We start from the raw sequence: 19,864 nt of genomic DNA on the forward strand, positions 1-19,864 counted from the left end.
TTGCTGACTCTTTGGGAGCATAAAAACACTGCAATAAGGTGGCATTGAAAATACTGTAAGAAAACAATGATGGATTTGTGGGCATCTGAATATACCAGCCTAGATTGTCAAATTAAGACAAAGTTTTCCTGGGCTAAGTCTTTTTCAGTACGTTAGCTTGTTAACAACAAACCCCATTTACTTTATGCCTTCAAGGACTGGCACAGCACTTCTTAGCCATTAAGATTTTACATGCAAAGTTTATTCTAAAAGGACTTATAAGAACAAAAACTGGAAAGCTCAAAGGGAATGCTGTATTGTTGACATACTACCGCTCCTTGGGTTTAATCTACTCAGCAATAGATGATTGGAAGAAATAACAAAATTATAGTTTTATTCTAAAGTGATCACTCCTAGACGAGAAAAATTCTCAGTTAAAATAACAGTGAGAAAGCAAAAGTATTTACAAGCTTTTTATTGGCATTACTGAGCGTGTTTCTCCTAGACATGGCATTGAGTAAAATACTGTATTTTGAAGAATATAGCCTAAGAAATGTTCATAAGAACTAAGCTTGAAAATGAGGAGGGGGCAAGAGGAAGCAGAGTGACCCTTCTCCGAGGTCTGCAACCATGGTCATCTAAACTCCTTTCTTTATGAAACTGGCCTGTAGAGTGAGTTCTGAAGCTCAGTCTGCGTTTGCCATACTTCCTTATCCCTCGAAACATTTAAAATTAGGAGAAAACTAACGTACAGATGTTTATGTTGACAAAAAGTCAAAAAATGAAGGAGAGAGAACAAGACACAGGGTAACAGTAAAGAAAAAATCTTCCGTGCTGAGTTGGCTCGTTCATTTCACCCACCTCCAACTCATGCAGGCAGGCGCAGTTAATCCCCCAGTCAGGCATGACTGCAATTCTCGGTGCACGTATTTTAGTCCTTAATGCACTGCATCACTCCCCTTCCTCACTAGACTAGGTACCAGCCAGTGTGTGGCAGCACACAGGTGTGTCAGTAAAATGTTAAGGTTACAAACATTTTATAATGACGAAAAAAAGCTTAGTTTTTAAAATATAATAAATGCATTCAATTGGTCATTAAAGTGACCCATAAGCCTTTACATTTTCAGATTATATATGTTTTAAATATTTGATAAAACATGAATGAAAATAATATTTCTATCTTATGAAATGTTTATAATTTGCTAATTTGATGAAAATTAATGTTCTAATACTATTTTCTCTCATATTTAAGTTCAAACTTTCATGGATTTCTTTTACAATATTCTTAAGAATGTTGAATATTTTAAAATAAATTTTCTGCCACTATAATGACCTATATATTTCTTAGGTACTTTATATTTAAATCTACGTATTTCATTAAAATATATATTTTCCAAAAATAATGACAACTTTTCGATTAAAGGTGGTGAGTCATCAGATTCATAAGACAGACAGGGTAATCTAAATGAAAAAAAAGTTAAACTCACTAAATAAGCAACATAATAAAGATAAGATGAAATTTGGATTTATGTGCCTGGTGAATATTCTCTTCCTCAGATGAAATATCTTATTTTTTCTTATTTGCAAGGGAAGGTTATCAAAAAAAAAAATTAATGGGATCAAGAAAACTATATACATATTACACAGAAAATGATGACAAGATTTTTTGAAAGATGGAAAATGCAAAATAAGAAACAAAGTTATTTTCAGAGTTTAGTTATTTATAACATTATTGGAACAAGCTCCAGAAGTGAGATACAAGGTCATTCAACTGTATCTGAAGTCAAAATGCCTCACTCAATCACAGAATTGCTTATTTTACAAGCCTGCCAGGAAACTGTCAACACTCTAATATGGGACTAATAAAAATGAAACAAATAAAAGAGACAATGCTTGGTTAATAGCACAGTAAGTTCAACTTTCCCATTTAAATTTTTAAAACAGTTTTATTTGGATTTGTTATACAAATTCAGTATTCAGTATACCCCCTAATCTTTCGAATTTTATTTCCCTTTTCTAAAATTATTATTTAAAGAAAATATAATAATTTTTTCCCAAGCCTCATGTAGACGTTCCAAATCTACTACATTTTATCCCCACTGTGCTGTAGAAATATTACTATTTTCTATATGGTATTATATGGAAAAAAGTTCATGATTCATTAGACAAGTGATTCTCAATGGTAGGTATGTAGCTTATTAAGTAATCCATGCTGAAACCTGTAACCTATAACTCCTCAAACATAGTAATCAATAAATGTTTGATAAATAAATGCAATGAATAAAAGAACACACCCTGGGGCTTCCCTGGTGGCGGAATCATTAAGAATCCACCTGTCAATGCAGGGGACACAGGTTCGAGGCGTGGTCTGGGAAGATCCCACATGCCGTGGAGCAACTAAGCCCGTGCGCCACAACTACTGAGCCTGCACTCTAGAGCCTGCATGCCACAACTACTTAAGCCGGTGCGCCTAGAGCCCGTGCTCCACAGCAAGAGAAGCCATTGCAATGAGAAGCCCCCACACCGCAACGAAGAGTACCCCCCCTCACCACAACTAGAGGAAGCCCGTGTGCAGCCACGAAGACCCAACACAGCCAAAAATAAATAAATTAAATAAATAAATTTATAAAAATAAAATGATATGAAAAGTTATCTTTCAATTAAAAAAAACACATCCTTTTATCTCTATATAAAAGGTTTTCCAATGATCATCAATTTTTCCAATGGTTCTTTATTTCTTTAACTTTTTATGATAAAAATTTTCAAATATACAGTAAAATAGAAAAGTAAAATAAACACCCATATGTTCACCACCCAGATTCAACATTTGATAATAATTTGCCACATTTTTCTTATGTGTGTGTATATTTAATGAACTACTTAAAGAAAATTAAAGGAAATTTTGACACAATCTTCCCTACCCCACCAAACACCAAACATGCCTGGTAAGTCACAGATACATGAAATGAACGCTCAGAATCAGGATTAAAGAAAGAGTTTTGTTTTCTTCACTTCTACCATATGTCATCACTGTCTCTCTTTCTCTCTGTTTAATTATTTGATTTTTCTCAGTGCAAACATCTGTACGTTTGTTTTATTCTAATTTTACATGTTTCAAGTGACAGGAAAATATGTCAAACTTAGACTGAGCTTCAGAGTCTCATGCAAACATCTCCAGCAAATAAGGGTTTTCTCCTCCATCATGACAATATCATTTTCAAATTTGACAAAGTAGAATTATTTAATATGTAATCCATATTGAAATGTACTACTTCTCCCCAAACATTAATTTTTCAGTTATTCAAATCAGGAGCCAATCAATGCCACAAATTACATTTGATTGTGCTCCTTTTTTTCCATTAATTTCAGCTTTATTGAGGTAGGATTGACAAAAATATTGTAAAATATTTAAAATGTATATCATGATTTATAGGTATATGTATATAATATGAAATATGTATACTTCAATATATATGTAGTGAAAGGATTCCCTCCATCAAGTTAACACATCCATCACTTCACATATTTATCTTTCTTTTTTTTGGTGAAAACATTTAAGTTCTACTCTCTTAGCAAATTTCAATTATAAAAGACAGTGTAATCAACAATAGTCACCATGTTTTACATTAGATTTTCAGACCTTATTCGTTTTACAGCTGAAAGTTTGTACCTTTTTACCAACCTCCCCCTGTGTACCCTACCCTCTAGCTCCAGAAATCACTTTTCTACTCTCTGTTTTGATAAGTACGACTTTTTTTAGATCTCACATACAAGTGATACCATGCAGCATTTGTCCTTCTCTGCCTGACTTATTTCACTAAACATAATGCCCTCCAGGTCCATCCATGTTGTCACAAATGGTAGGATATACTTCTTTATCATGGTTTCCCCTGAATACCATTCCATATATCATATTGATATGAAACATATGGAATGGTATTCAGAGGAGACCGTGATAAAGAAGTATATCCTGCCATTTTATATATAAAAGTATCATCTACTGTATCCATTCATCTAATGACTGACACTTAGGTTGTTTCCATATCTTGGCTATTGTAAATCATGCTGCGATAAACATGGCAATGCATATACCTCTTTGATATCCTATTTTCATTTCCTTTGTATATATACCCAGAAGTGGCATTGCTGGATCATATGGTAGCTCCATTTTAATATTTTGAGGAACATCCATATAGTTTCCCATTGTACTTGCAGTAATTTACATTCCCAGTAATAGTATACAAGGATTCCCTCTTATCCACATCCTCACCAAAACTTCTTATCTCCGCCTTTTCGACGATAGTCACTCTAGCAGATGTGAGATGGTATCTCATTGTGGTTTTGATTTGAATTTCCCTGATGATTAGTGATGTTGAGCACCTTTTCATGTACCTGTTGGCCTGTTGTATGTCTTCTCTAGAAAAATATCTATTTGATACCTTGGTTCTTCTTTTAATTGGATTGATTGTTTGGTGTTATTTGTTTTGTTTTGCTTTTTGCTATTGAGTAGTATAAGTTCTTTATATATTTTGGATATTAACTCATATGAGATAGATAATTTGCAAGCATTTTTCCCATTCTGTAGGCTGCCTTTTCATTCTGTTGTTTCCTTTGCTGTACAGAAGTTTTTTAGTTCGACATGCAGTTGACCCTTGAACAATGCAGGAGTTAATCTGTGTATAATGTATGGTCAGCCCTCTGTATCCAAGGTTCCTCCACATCAGAGAATTCAACCAACCATGGACTGTGTAGTACTGCAGTATTTTCTATTGAAAAACTCCACATATAAGTGGGCCTGCATAGTTCAAACCCACGTTGTTCAAGGGTCAACTGTGGTCCCACTTGTTTTTTTTTTTTTAAATGTTTTGTTTGTTTGTTTTCAATTTATTTATTTATTTATTTATTTTTGGCTGTGTTGGGTCTTCGTTTCTGTGCGAGGGCTTTCTCTAGTTGCAGCAAGCGGGGGCCACTCTTCATCGCGGTGCGCGGGCCTCTCATTATCGCGGCCTCTCTTGTTGCGGAGCACAGGCTCCAGACATGCAGGCTCAGTAGTTGTGGCTCACTGGCCTCGTTGCTCCGCGGCATGTGGGATCTTCCCAGACCAGGGCTCGAACCCTTGTCCCCTGCATTGGCAGGCAGATTCTCAACCACCTCGCCACCAGGGAAGCCCCCCACTTGTTTAATTTTACTTTTGTTGCCTTTGCTCTTGGTGTCCTATATAAAACAAACAAACAAACAAACAATCATTACCAAGACTGATGTCAAGGAGCTTACCCCTTATGTTTTTTCTAAGAGCTTTATTGTTCAGGTCTTATGTTCAAGTCTTTAATAAGTGCTTTGTTGATTCTTATGTTTGGTGTAAAAGATGTCCAGATTCACTCTTTTACATGTGGCTGTCTACTATTCCCAACACCATTTATTGAAGAGACTATCCCTTCCCCATTGTATATTCTTGTCTCCTTTGTTGTAAATTAATTGACCATATATGCATTTGGTTTATCCGTGTGCTTTTTTCTTCTGTTCCATTGATCTGTGTCTGTGTTTATGCCAATACTGTACTGATTTAATTACTACAGCTTTGTATTATAGTTTGAAGTCAGGAAGCATGATGCCTCAAGACTTGTTCTTTTTGCTCAAGATTGCCTTGGCTATTTGAGGTCTTTTGTAGTTCAATAGAAATTTTAGGATTGTTTTTTCTATTTCTGTAAAAAAAAAAATGTCATTGGGAGTTTGATAGGGATTATATTGAATCAGTAGACTGCTTTGTGTAGTATGTGTACTTTAACAACTGTAATTCTTCCAATCCATGACCATGGAATATCTTTCCATTTATTTGTGTCTTCTTCAATTTCTTTCTCCAGAGCCTTATAGTTTTCATTGTACAGATCTTTCATGTCCTTGTTAAATTTATTCCTAGGTATTTTATTCTATTTGATGCAATCATAAGTGGTATTGTTTTCTTAATTTCTTTCTCTCTGACAGTTCATTGTTAGTGTATAGAAATGCAACTGATTTTTCTATATAGATTATATATCCTGCAACATTATTAAATTTATTTATTAGTTCTAACAATTTTTGGTAGAGTCTGTAGGGTTTTATGACGTTTCCAAATAAAGATAGTTTTACTTCTTACTTTCCAATTTGGATGCCTTTTATTTTATTTATTTATTTTATTTTAAGATTTGCTTATATTTGTTTTTATTCCCATTACTCTAAGAGGTGGGTCAAAAAGGATCTTGCTGTGATTTATGTCATAGAGTGTTCTGCCTACGTTTTCCTCTAAGAGTGTTATAGTGTCTGGCCTTACATTTGGGTCTTTAATCCATTTTGAGTTTATTTTTGCGTGTATGGTGTTAGGGAGTGTTCTAATTTCATTCTTTTATATGTAGCTTTCCAGTTTTCCCAGCACCACTTATTGAAGAGGCTGTCTTTTCTCCATTGTATATTCTTGCCTCCTTTATCAAAGATAAGGTGTCCATATGTGTGTGGGTTTATCTCTGGGCTTTCTATCCTGTTCCATTGATCTATATTTCTGTTTTTGTTGGATGCCCTTTATTTCTTTTTCTTGTTCAATTGCTGCGGACACAAATAGCATGTTGAATAAAAGTATTGAGAGCAGGCATCCTTCTCTTTTTTCTGATATTAGAGGAAAAGCTTTCAGCTTTTCACCATTGAATATGTTGTTAGCTGTCGGCTTGTCATACATGATCTTTATTATATTGAGGTACATTCTTTTTATACGTACTTTGTGAGAGTTTTTATCATAAATGGATGTTAAGTTTTGTCAAATGCTTTTCCTGCACGTATTGAGATGATCATATGATTTTTATCCTACATTTTGTTAATGTGGTGTATCACACTGATTTACCAATGTTGAACCATCCTTGCATCCCTTGAATAAATCCCACTTAACACTGGTGTATGATTCTTTTAATGTTCTGTTGAATTTGGTTTGCTAGTATTTTGTTGAGGATTTTTGCATCTTTGTTTATCAGACTTATTGGTCTGCAATTTTGTTTTCTTGTAGTGTCTTTCATTTAGGTATCACGGTAATGGTGGTCTTGTAAAATAGGTTTGAACGTGTTTTCTTATATTTTTTGGAAGAGTTTGAGAAAGAGTGGTATTAATTCTTTTTAAAATGTTTGTTAGAATTCACAGTGAAGCCATCTAGTACTGGACTTTTCTTTGTTGTGAGGTTTTTGATTACTGATTCAATCTCCTTACTAGTAATTAGTTTGTTCAGATTTTCTATTTCTTCATTGTTTAGTTTTAGTAGGGTGTCGTTTCAAGTAATTCATCCATTTCTTCTTTGTTGTCTGATTTGTTGGCATACAGCTGTTCATGGTAATCTCTTATGATCCTTTGTGTTTGTGGGCCGTCAGTTGTAATGTTCCCTCTTTTGTTTATAATCTTATTTATTGAGTACTCTCTCTTTCTTGGTAAATCTAGCTAAATGTTTGTCAATTTTGCTTACGTTTTCAAAGAACCAGCTCTTAGTTTTATTGATCTTTTCTAGTGTCTCTTTAGTTTCTATTGGATTTGTTTCCACTCTGACCTTTGTTATTTCCTGCCTTCTGCTAAGTTTGGGCTTCATTTGTCCTATTTGTTGTTGTTGTTACTTGAGGTGTAAAGATAGGTTCTTTGAATTTTTTTTTCTTAATATGGGCATTTATCACTATAAACTTCCCTCTTAGAACTGCTTTTAAAGTGCTCCATAAATTTTGGTATGTTGTCTTTCCATTTTCAATTGTCTAAAGGTTTTTTTAAAATTTCTTCTTTGACCCTGTTGTTCAGTAGTAAGCTGTTTAATCTCCACATGTTTGTGAATTTTCCAATTATTTTTGTAATTGACTCCTAGTTTCATACCATTGTTGTCAGAAAAGGATGCCTGATATGATTTCAATGTTCTTAAATTTTTTAAGACATATTGTGGCTAACGTGTTCTATTCTGGAAAATGCTCCATGTATGCTTGAGAAGAATCTGTATTCTTCCGGTGATAGATGGAATGTTCTATAAATATGTGTTAAGTCCATCAGGTCTAACATGTCTTTTACATCCAATGTTTCCTTACTGATTTTCTGTCTGGATGATCTACCCATTGTTTAAATGGGGTATTGACGTCCCCAACTATTATTGTATTTCTGTCTATTTCTCCCTTTTGGCCTGTTAATCTTTGCTTTATATATGTAGGTGCTCCTGTGTTGAGTGTATAAATATTTACAAATGGTATATTCTCTTGCTGGATTGACCCTTTTATCATTATATAATGACCTTCTTTGTCTTTTATTGCAGTCTTTGGCTTAAAGTCTATTTTGTCCTGTATAAATAGAGCTACCCCCACTTTCTTTTGGTTTCCATTTGCATGGAATATCTATTCTCATCCCTTCACTTGCAGTGTGTGTGTCCTTAAAGCTGAAGTGAGTCACTGGTAGGCAACATATACTTAGTTCTTGTTTTTTGGTCTTTCTGTTTGATTTTTTTAATCCATTCAGGCACTCTATGTCTTTTGATTGGAGAATTTAGTCCACTTACATTTGAAGTAATTATTAATAGGTATGGACTTATACATGCCATTTTGTTCAATGTTTTCTAGCTATTTTGTAACTTCTTTGTTGCTTTCTTCTCTTTGTCTCTTCCTTTGCAATTTGATGATTTTCTATTGTGGTATGCCTAAATTATTTTCTCTTTACCTTTTGTGTATCTACTATAGGATTTTTGCTTTGCAGTTACCACAAAGCTTATATAAAATATCTTATGTTTATAGCAGTTTGAGTGCATGCTAAAGCTCTATACTTTTATTCCTTCCCCCACATTTTATGTTTTTGATGTCACACTTCCATCTTTTTACCTTGGGCATCCATTAACAAATTATTGCATTTATAATTATATCTACTATGGTTTTTAACCTTTATAATCAATTTATAAGTGATTTATTCACCACCATTACATTAGAGTAATTTAAATTAACCTTTACTGATGAGATTTATTTATTGTTTACCTTTACTGATGAGATTTATACTTTTATATTATTTCCTGTTACTAACTAGGATTCTTTTATCAGCTTGAAGAAATCTCATTAACATTTCTTGTAAGACTAGTCTAGTGGTGATGAATTCCTTCAGCTTTTTATTTTTGATTGACAGATTTTTTTTCTTTCAGCACTTTGGATATATCAAGCCCTTTTGGCTTGCAAAGTGTCTGCTGAAAACCCTGCTTTTAGTCTTATGGGGGTTACTTTGTAAGTAACAGTTGTTTTCTTCTTTCTACTTTTAAGATTCTCTCCTTTAACTTTTGACAATTTAACTACAATGTGCTTTGATGTGCGTTTCTTTCAATTTATCCTAGAATTCTATGGGTTTTTTGGATCTGGTGTACATTTCTTTCTCCAAGTTAAGAGAATTTCTATCCATAATTTCTTTGCATAAGCTCTTTGCTCCTTTCTCTCTCTTTACTCCTTTTGTGACCCCATCACATGTATATTGATCCACTTGATGGTGTCCTATAAGTCCCTTAAGCTATCTTTACTCTTTTTTATTTTATTTTTTTCTTTCTGATGCTCCAACTGATGCATCCCACTTCCCTGTCTTTAAGTTTGTTGATCCTTTCTTCTCCTTAGTCTTCCACTGAATCACTTTATTGCACCTTTCAGTTCAATTGTGATTTCTGTTTGGCACTTTCTTATATTTTCCATCTCTTTGCTGAAATTCTCACTTTGTTCATGCACTGTTCTCTTGACTTCAGTGAGCATATTTATAACTGTTATTTTGATCTCTTTATCTGGTATATCATTTACCTCTGTTTCATTAAGATCTGTTTCTGGAGTTTCATCTTGTTCTTTTGTTTGAAACATAAACTCTGTTTCTTCATTTTCCTTGACTGTGTTGGTTTCTGTGCATTAGATAAGACAGTCACCTCTCCCACTCTGACAGAGTGGGCTTGTGTAGTATATGAGCATCATCATTTAGCTTAGCTTAGATGTTTCATGCAAATCCTTTGCTCCTCAGGGAGAAGCTGGGAGTTGAGAGTTCCTTCCTGATGGTATGTCACTGTGCCAGGAGGGGGGTTTATGGCAGAGTGCCTCTAAGTCTTTCCTACTTGTTTTGATGTAAGTATTCTCTCATTTGCCCAATATGGAAGATTCACTCAGCTAGTTTCTGCATTTATTTCTGAGATAATTGTTCCATGTGTAGCTGCAGATGTGGTGTGCCCATTGGAGAAGGTGTGTTCAGGAGCCTCCTATGGTTCCATCTTGGACCAGATCCTAAGTCTTTAATGGGGTGAAATTTTAAGGGTACTTGCCCTCTATTAAAAATAATAACATTTGAAGCATATTTAATTCAAAAAATCATGTTAGCTTTCTAGAGTCAGTTATTAATACTTCTGTTTATGTTTGTCACTCTTAAAGATTATAGTTATTACACCAAATCACATTAAAGTGTTATTTTCTATATTTCCACCAAACAAGGGAATCAAACTGAAAGCTTAACAATATTTTTGCAGTAATAATTCAAAGGACCTTGGAATATGCATTTTGCATGCAAATGATTCTACTGTGAACCTACTGTGCAATCACATTTGAAATGTACTTCCTACAACACACACGATGCCATATAAAAGTATTATATTTGGACAAACCATAATATAGCCAATATAATAAACTCAGATCCTCCAAGTAAATGAATTGAATTCAACTTACAATAAAGGAAAGCGATATTATGAGATGCTAACTAAATAATACAACTGATGTTAAAGCACCAAATACCCAAAATTAGTTTAAATCACTAGACCCAGGGTATGGATTTACCTGGTGCTTTTAGCACAACGAAGTTTTTTTTTTTTTTATGATTTGCTAATAAATAATATTCAACCTATGGGACCTTATCCTCTACCTACAAAGTAAAGAAGTTTTGAAGGTTAGTAAAAAGTGGAATAGTGTCAATAATTGTAAATGAAGTACCTGCCATGAAAAAGAGGAAAAACAGGTGTTAAGAGTTTAAGTCAAAAGAAAAGGTTAGTGAGCCCCATGTTGCGCAGCATCAGTTATCAGGTGAGCTTACGCTGTGAATTTTGCAAGTCAGATTTACAATGTGATGGGTAAGAGTAAGTGGACCAGAAAGCAAACTTCCTTTGTCCTGCTTCTAACCCATCAATGGATTAAGAAGAAGTCAGGACAACGTATGGAGGATTTTGTTTCCTTTTTTATTCGTCTTCGTCTTCTTCTTAATGCTATAGATACTTACGTCAGGAGAGGTTTTTGAAAGAATTTACTTAGTTAATTCCTGATCAAGGACTTTTTTTGAATAAACTTTTACTTAGGGACCCAAAATGTCAGCCACATAGCAGCTTTCAAAATAAAGCATTCTTAGTCATCTGGCAAAACTCACCAAACACAGGAAACTTAAACCTGCATAGAAAACAAGAAAAGGGTATTGTTGACCTGTATATGAAAGTGCATGCATTCATATTCAAATGACATTGTAGATTAAACAGATGTCACTGAATTATGGATTCTGTAGAATGCCCAGCTATTTTGGTGGAAATGAGGTCAGAGTTTCAGAATAGATTCAGAGTTTCATGGGTATACTCATGCTTAAGGTTTCTGAGCTTACATCTGGGATAAACCTTTAGGATAATTCTGCATTCTAATTATATACGTCATCAGTGTGATCTAGTTTCAAATTAAGTACATAAATTAAAAGCAAATACTATCTTTAAAAAAGCAAAACAATACAGTCTAACTTGAATTTGGGAAAGGACATTATTAATTGTAATGTAGCCTAACTAAACATGTCCATTAGTATTTTAAGATGAATTCAGTCTCTTTCATATTATCTTGAGAATGAGTCTGTTTGTTCACTGCTACCCCAGCACCTAGCATAGTACCTGACACCAGCATGTGTTCATGAAATGTGTTTGGTATAAAGGAGTGAATAAACTAATTAATTAACATTAAATATATATTTTTCCTAACTGGAACAAACCTATTTGATGACCAACTTCCTCTCCTTAACTGTGCACTAAAGTATAAACAAAGTTGATTTAATTATTTTATCCATATTTTGAAAAGTTGAAAGGCTATCTTTTACTACTATTATGAGCAAAATTTGCAAAATATGCAAAATAGACATAAAATAAAGTTATGGTCATATGACCAAGTTAAAAACACGGGATCCCTAATGGAATTACTTACTTCTAAAATACTCAATAACACAAATTGGCTGTATATAATGAAAATGACATGGACATTTTAAATTTTAAGCTTTGCTTTCATTTTGGTGATTTAAATAAATGATCAGTAGTTACTTTATCCTCTGCTACTATGAGAGAAAATCCATAGAAAAGATCATATATAGGAAGCCAATAAAGATTATATAAAATAATTATAAACATAAATGTAATATTTATATTTTTTTCTATTCTGATCCATTATGTACCTTTTTTTCCTAATCCTGGATTTCTAAAATATACTATTTCTCATTTTCTTTAGTGTATCTGTGTATATCTACATCATGTCTGTATCTATGTCTATCTATATAGATACAGAATGAAAAAAATAAAAGATAAAAGCTCAAAACAACCAAAGCTTAGTAAAATGACATGAGAAAACTTAGTTTACAATGAAACTAATCTGCTTCTATATAGATAGATCTATATAGATAGATAGTCATAGTTATAGGTATATGTGCAAATATTTTTATGTGTGTGTATATACACACACACATATGTATCTCACCATGTACCAAAGTACAGTACAAAAGAAACCAATTTCTAAGACCTCAGAGTGGGTCCTTTGGTACCAGGATGACAATAGCTAAGCTGATGGGAAGGGAATGTTCTTTTTAAATGCTCAAAAATTTGATAAAATTCAGCAGTTCCACACACATAATAAAATTCTGATTAGTATATTGGCTTAGGCTGGGAATAAGTCTGTATAACTTGCCATTAATAGATCACGTAAGGATGTTAGGACTTTCCAAAATTTTAAATGATTCTAATTTATCACACTGCAGTTGTTCTACCTGCATTTGATAATGGGATTAGAATCTCACTTGGAATTTTTTTTTTTTTTTTTTGGTTGAGATTCCCACTGTAAGTAAAATCACAGCTACCACCCCTGAGGGCTGAGATACATTTTTAATGGGGATGCACGAGCTATTTAAAAAAGAAAGAACAGGAATTGTGGGGGTGGGCCAGACCAAAAAATCCATTGCAGGAGTTAACTGCCTCAGCCATGTCCAGATAAACTCATCAGCAACAGGTTCCCATCTAAACACAGAAATTATTTTCTCTGTGTGAGATCATTTTTTCAAAAGAACACAGGTTTCCAGAGAATAATAAGTACAACCTAGAAGAATATGAATTGATTCATCTTTGCCACATTACAGCTATCCATAGAGCATAAAAAATAAATTAAAAAAAAAAGAAAGGGTAAAAGCTCAAAACAACCAAAGCTCAGTAAAATAAGACTTGAGAAGAATTGTTTTATAATTGAACTAATCTGCTCCTAAACCTGTCCTGTTGCTCTTTGGTCAGCACCCCTCCCCCACTCCAGAATATGCACTTAAAAATAAAAACCAAGCTGTATTTACCGTATTGGGGGCGTCCTGACAAGAAAATAGTCACCAGAATTTTCTAAAAGATAATCCGTTTTTAAAGAGAATCACACACATTTGCGTGTTTAGGGGATTTCCCATTACTCAAAATAAGGTCCCAGAGAAAGTATAACCAAGAGGACATGAGGGCAGCCATTCCTCCACCCACAGAACAGCCTGGACACGTCATGTAACTTCTCCAAGTTCAGTGTCCTTATCTGCTAAATGGGGACACTGATGACCTTACTGCAGTCTTATAGAGATTAAATGAGATAATTACCATCACGTGCTGAGTATAGTGCCTGGCATATATATAATCAGCAAGTGTTCTTTTTATTATTTGAAAGCAGAAGAAAAGTGCTGGGTTTTCTTTATTGAATGTGTCATAGTCACCTCTCTAACTAGCTGGGCACCATATGCAAATCTATTATCTATTTTTCCCCTTAGTTTTCACACTTGTAAAATAGAAACATTTTCTAGAAACTAGAGTTGTTGAGAGAATCAAATGAGAGGATGCACCTAAAATTTATCTATCAAATCTCAAGTGAACTACAAATGTCAGTGATTATCTCCTATTCAGTGTCCACTGCCCTGATAAGTGACCTTTGACTAAACTGAAGAAATGGAAACTGACAAAACAGAGAGTGACTCTTTACAGGGGAATGTGAGCAAAGACGCGAGGTAAATGCTGAGTTATGGCTATCTTACTTCTCAAAAATTTTTATTTAATTACATTTAAATGACTCCTTTTGTTTGGAATAAATTTAATTGGAAGGTGTAGCCATATCCTCCCTACATTCTGGATTATACCTTTCTTGAGGTTGCAGAAAATATGCTGATTCCATATAACAAAAAGGCTGGTGTTCTCCTTCTCAGATCAATTTATGCAGCTTTCCTGTTTTCTAAGGTAATGAGGAGAAGAGCATGCATTATTTCACATCTGTAGGTAACATTAAGTTGCTGAATTATTTTCAATTTCCTTCTCATTGAGCCCCTTACCAGACTTGCACACAGGTAAAAGATGAGCTTAAATTTAGGTTTGTCCCATTTCATTCTCTTTTTAGGTGACGATGCAGTGTAAGAACCAAGTGAGTGAGTAAAATACTAGTGCTCAAATATTTCTGAAACTGAGCAATTAGTCCCTGAATAATTTAAAATGTACCATCTTTATTTTTTATTTATTGCTGTTTATTTTCAGTTTTCAAAAGGTTTAAAAATTATAAAGACCTAGCCTCAGTACAAAGAATAGGATATACTCAGATAATACTTACTGTTTTTCTCAGGTGTTCCAGAGTAAAAGCTATTGACGCTTGAATTGGCCATATTTCTGCATTATGGATATTTATATAGCTTGGTGCTCTGTTCTTTATAAGCAAAGGAATTAAAATTTCAAAAGAAGCTTGAGCTGGGAGCTTGTAATACAAGCTTCTTGGGACAAAAAGTTTGCACTGTGTGACCGTTTTTTATTTTAAATGAAAATACATATTTTCCCAACACGCCATTTCAGTTCCACAAAGAGAGGCAGTCAGGAGACTTTATGGTGAAATATTTAAAGAGAACCTTGAACCTTAGCCAAAAATATGCCTGTAAGCTCTCTTAAAACAACTCAGATCCAGGATTTTATTTGCTCGTTAGGTTTGTAAGGGGCTCAGGCAGACTTTTATAAAGAAAGAAAAATTTCTTTCTAGGTTATGACTCTAATGGCTTTGTGAATTATTTAAAACAAAAGCTATAGCAAGAGGGGCTTGTGGTTTCAAAAATGACCTTAGAAAGGCAGGTAGCATACTTTGGAAGAAAGAATTCACCAAGAGTATGCAAAGAGAACTTAAATGGGATGTAAATAAAATACATTGAATAAAAGAAATATTTTGCAGACAGTGAATTAAAATTAAATGTCCCAACGAAGACTCTTTGCATGACCAGAGCTATACAGGAGCTGCATATAGATCTGGTAGATCACAGTTGGAACAGGGACAGTTAAGTTCCCGGCCTTGGTAACCATTAGAACTGACCATTCCTTGAGGTCAGTATGCCGTTCCAGGTGGTGAACAAGGAGGGATTCATAGTAGCTCTGAGATGAAAACCAGGATCCCATGAGCCGAGGACAGTATCACATCTTCGATCACTCTCGATTCAATGCCTCAGCTCTACCCACCCAAATCCCTTCCACCTCAAAGTCAATTCAGATGTTACTTCTCCTGTAAACACTTCGCTATATTCCTGCAGAGCATTAGCCTCTGACCCATAAAGTCCTCCTTCAGGTTACTTGTATCTCTATACAGTGTTGTGCTTCATTAACTGGTCAATGCCTTTAGGGCCTGGGCCTATGTCTTCACGTTTTCATCATTTTCTCCCCACAGAGAGATTAACGCATTAGTGTGCATGGAATAGGTGCTCAACAAGTTTGAGTTTAATCACATTAAATACATTCAACCCAAATTTAAATAGAATAGCATGTCCTGTAATAAAGCATTTGAATATAAGCCCCAGGAGGACAGGGGCCTTCTGTGCAATTCTGCATCCCCAGCTCTTAAAGCTGTGTCTGTCCTATGGGAAGTATTCTGTAAGTATTTGTTGGATGAATGTCATTAAATGTGTGAAAAATATTTACCTAATTTTTCCTGTGTGCAGTCAGAACTTGGTCCTGTAAGGAGATTCTGTATAAATGAAATACGGTGGATGTTCTCAAGAAGCTTAAAAGCCCAAGAGTTGATACACATGACAACAGCAGAAATAATGTGGTGAAGGAAGGTTAAAAAAGCTGGGAATAAAGTACTGAGGGAATTGTCATGAAAAGGAAGAGAATAAGGCAGAGATAATAATGCATGGTTTTCTGACAGTAGTCCCAACACCTCCTTAACCCTACACTCCAGAGTTTAAAGAAAGGAAAGATAGAACTGAAGGAAAGAAAAAAGAATGAAACTCAAGAGAAAAGAGTATTTTCAAACCTGCAGAAGGAGAAGCTAGATTACCATCATATATAGATGGTTTGAGAAAAGCAGGAAATATAAAGAACATGTGTGTTTGGGTAATTTTTTGTTTATAATTTGATGGAAAGATGGAAGGATTAAAGTTTGTTGTTGGATAACTGAAAGCCTGGAGAGAAGTTGAAAGCAATACTTAAGGATTATTATTTCAGTGGTTTGATTCAGATTGACTCAAAAACAAACAAAATGTCCCCTCTGCAGAAGAGAATCTAATGAATTCATGACCAGTGGTAAAAGTTAATAGAAGAGTATGGCAAACCCACCCAACTGGGAGCATGAAGGGCTCAGATCCCTTAAAAAATAAAGGATTGGGTCATCTCTCCAGATAAAGAACAGACAACTTGAGAGATTTTTTTTGAAGGCAAATGGATCATGAAACAATTAGTGCAGGAAGAAAGCATAAATATCAGCTATAGCTTTTTGACCAATTGCAGAAATAAAGACCGTGGTACCTACCTACCCAATATCCTTTTGGTGAATTTATTTTCATTAATAGCAATGACAATAATAATAAGCTGAAGTCAACTGAAAACATCAAATCAACATAGAAGTAAACAAATTTTTAAATGAAAATAGCTCTCCAGGTTCTAAGTAGAATTGCATTATGGAATTTTATAATTTGGATAAAAAGAAAAGACCCTAAAACCTTCCAGAGGAAGAGAGAGAATAGAGAAAGGTCACCTTTAAAGGTACACGGGTCAGACTGGCATCAGTCTTCCATCAGCATCCTGAGAAGCACTGTTAGGATGCAAAATACACCATCGAAACCACAACCAGGGGCTTCCCTGGTGGTGCGGTGGTTGAGAATCTGCCTGCCAATGCAGGGGACACGGGTTCGAGCCCTGGTCTGGGAAGATCCCACATGCCGCGGAGCAACTAAGCCTGTGTGCCACAACTGCTGAGACTGCGCGTCTGGAGCCTGTGCTCCGCAACAGGAGAGGCCGCGATGGTGAGAGGCCCGCGCACCGCGATGAGGAGTGGCCCCCACTTGCCACAACTAGAGAAAGCCCTCGCACAGAAACGAAGACCCAACACAGCCAAAAATAAATAAATTAATTAAAAAAAAAAAAAACCACAACCAACAAAATCGTCTTCAAGGTACTTAGGTACCTTCAAGGTAAATGATCGTAAGTGCAGAGTTCTATGCCTTGGGCAAAGTATCAATTAATTGTGACGCCATATGGAGACATTTTAAAACAATCAAGGACTGTGTAAAATCACCTCCTATACATTACATTTCTGAATACTTAAGGAAGTATTCAGAAAATGATGACAACATTTGGAAGAGAAAAGTATTCGGAGTATAAAAATAGGAGAAAGTAATAGGCAAGAAGTCAGTGACCTGTAAGAAGATCTTAAGGAAGAAGAACTGAATGAACTTTAGAAAAAAAAGAGAAAATAATCAAGGTTCTGGATAACTTTGGAGGCACAATGAAGAAAATATAATGTCTTGTATTGACCGACAGGAAGGAAGCAATGAAAAACCCTAGAGGAAAAGAAAATTTAACAGCCTATATAAGAAAGTAAAATATGGAATTAACCAAAAGAAGAAAAGAGAATTCCTTTTTGCTAAACACTAGGAAAAATCTTTCAGTTGGCAGAGGGGTGGTGCATTAGGCAGAGAAGGTAACTAGCACACACTGGACATTGCAGTGAACAATACTTATCTAGATCTAATATCATGTCTAGCCAATACATATCTAGACATAATAGTGTAAATGCTATTTTTATTTTCAACATTTACCTTCTAGAATCAGCACACAGCTAAGAGATGGAAAACTTAAGTGTGGCTTCAGAACAGAATGAAAATCTTAACTTCCATAACAATGTGGAAAAATTTATAGGTGCCTAAAAATGGGAAGTGGAATGTAGGGAGGTGTGGTGGGCTGAATGGTGGCCTCCAAAATACGTCCATGTCCTAATCCCTGGAACCTCTTAATATTACCTTATCTGGCAAAAAAAGAGTGTGATTAAATGAAGGATTTGTGGGAGAAGCTTATCCTGGAATATCTGGGTGGAACCTAAATGCAATCACATGTATCTCTATAAGAAGGAGGAAAGAAAGTTAAGAGGCAGCAGGGGAGAGGCAGTGCCATGATGTGAGGCAGAGATTGGGCTGATGCAGCCACACCTGGAGAGGGAAGAAGCAAGGACCAGACTCTCCTCTAAGGCTCTGAAGGGGGCCCAGATCTGTTGATAATTTGATTTCAGACTTCTGGCCTCCAAAACTGTGAGAGAATGATTTTTGTTGTTTTAAGTTACGCAGTGTGTGCTAATTTGTTACAGCAGCCAAAGACAACAAATGCAGGTGGAGAAACTTGTATTTTGATGTAAATCAGAGCCAAATGTCACATGTTTAACCAAGAAAATAACAAGACAAACACACACACACACACCAACAACAACACTGAAAGTGAGAAAAGGTGCAGAGCTATCACTATGAATGATATTTTAAAATAAGATTATACTATATATAGAGATTATATGAATATGTTTGAAAATTGGGAGGAAATGGATAATTTTTAAAAACCTATATGTTCCCCAAATTTTGTTAGAAAAAGGGATGAAGAGACTAGTATATATAAAGTAAATTGAAAAGATAGTCAAACACTTATTTCTAAATAAGCACCCATTCTGGATGCCTTTCAGCAAATTTTGTAAAACATTAAATATAGGTAATATCTATGGAAGTTAAATCAATGCATAAAAAATAGTAAATTTTCTAAAGGTCTAACAGAACCACTTGTGATTAATACATTCATTCATTATTTACATATACACTAAATTCTTAAATAAAACATTATTAAAGGGAAGCTAGCAGTTATATCAAGAGACTAATATGTCCCATTCAAGTAAGGTTTAATCATAAATATAAAATATGTTTCAACAGTAGATAATAATCACTAGATTAAAACATTTGGAAAAATAAAAATTGGAAAACATGGCACAAAAGTTTGATAAATTTAACAGCCATTCATGATTCTAAATTAGTAATAACAAAGACTGGAAGAAAACTTCCTTAGATTGATAAAGCATATCTGAAATAAACCTATAGCAAACATCATTATAATGTTAAAATATCATGGTTAAAATAAGGCAAAAGCTATCCTCGCTACTGTTCAACTTTCCACTAAGATTCAGTAAGTACAGGGAAAAAAAATTAAAGACTATTTGAAAGGATTATACAAAACTGATATTATTTGAAGAAAATATAATTATCTTGAAAAATTCAAGAGAAAAAACTTTTTAAAAATTAATAAAAAAATAATAGAGCTCAGTAAGTTGGCCAAATGAGCACAATAAAA

This window comes from Eschrichtius robustus, chromosome 3 (assembly GCF_028021215.1).
Source record: "Eschrichtius robustus isolate mEscRob2 chromosome 3, mEscRob2.pri, whole genome shotgun sequence".
Classification (NCBI taxonomy): domain Eukaryota; kingdom Metazoa; phylum Chordata; class Mammalia; order Artiodactyla; family Eschrichtiidae; genus Eschrichtius; species Eschrichtius robustus.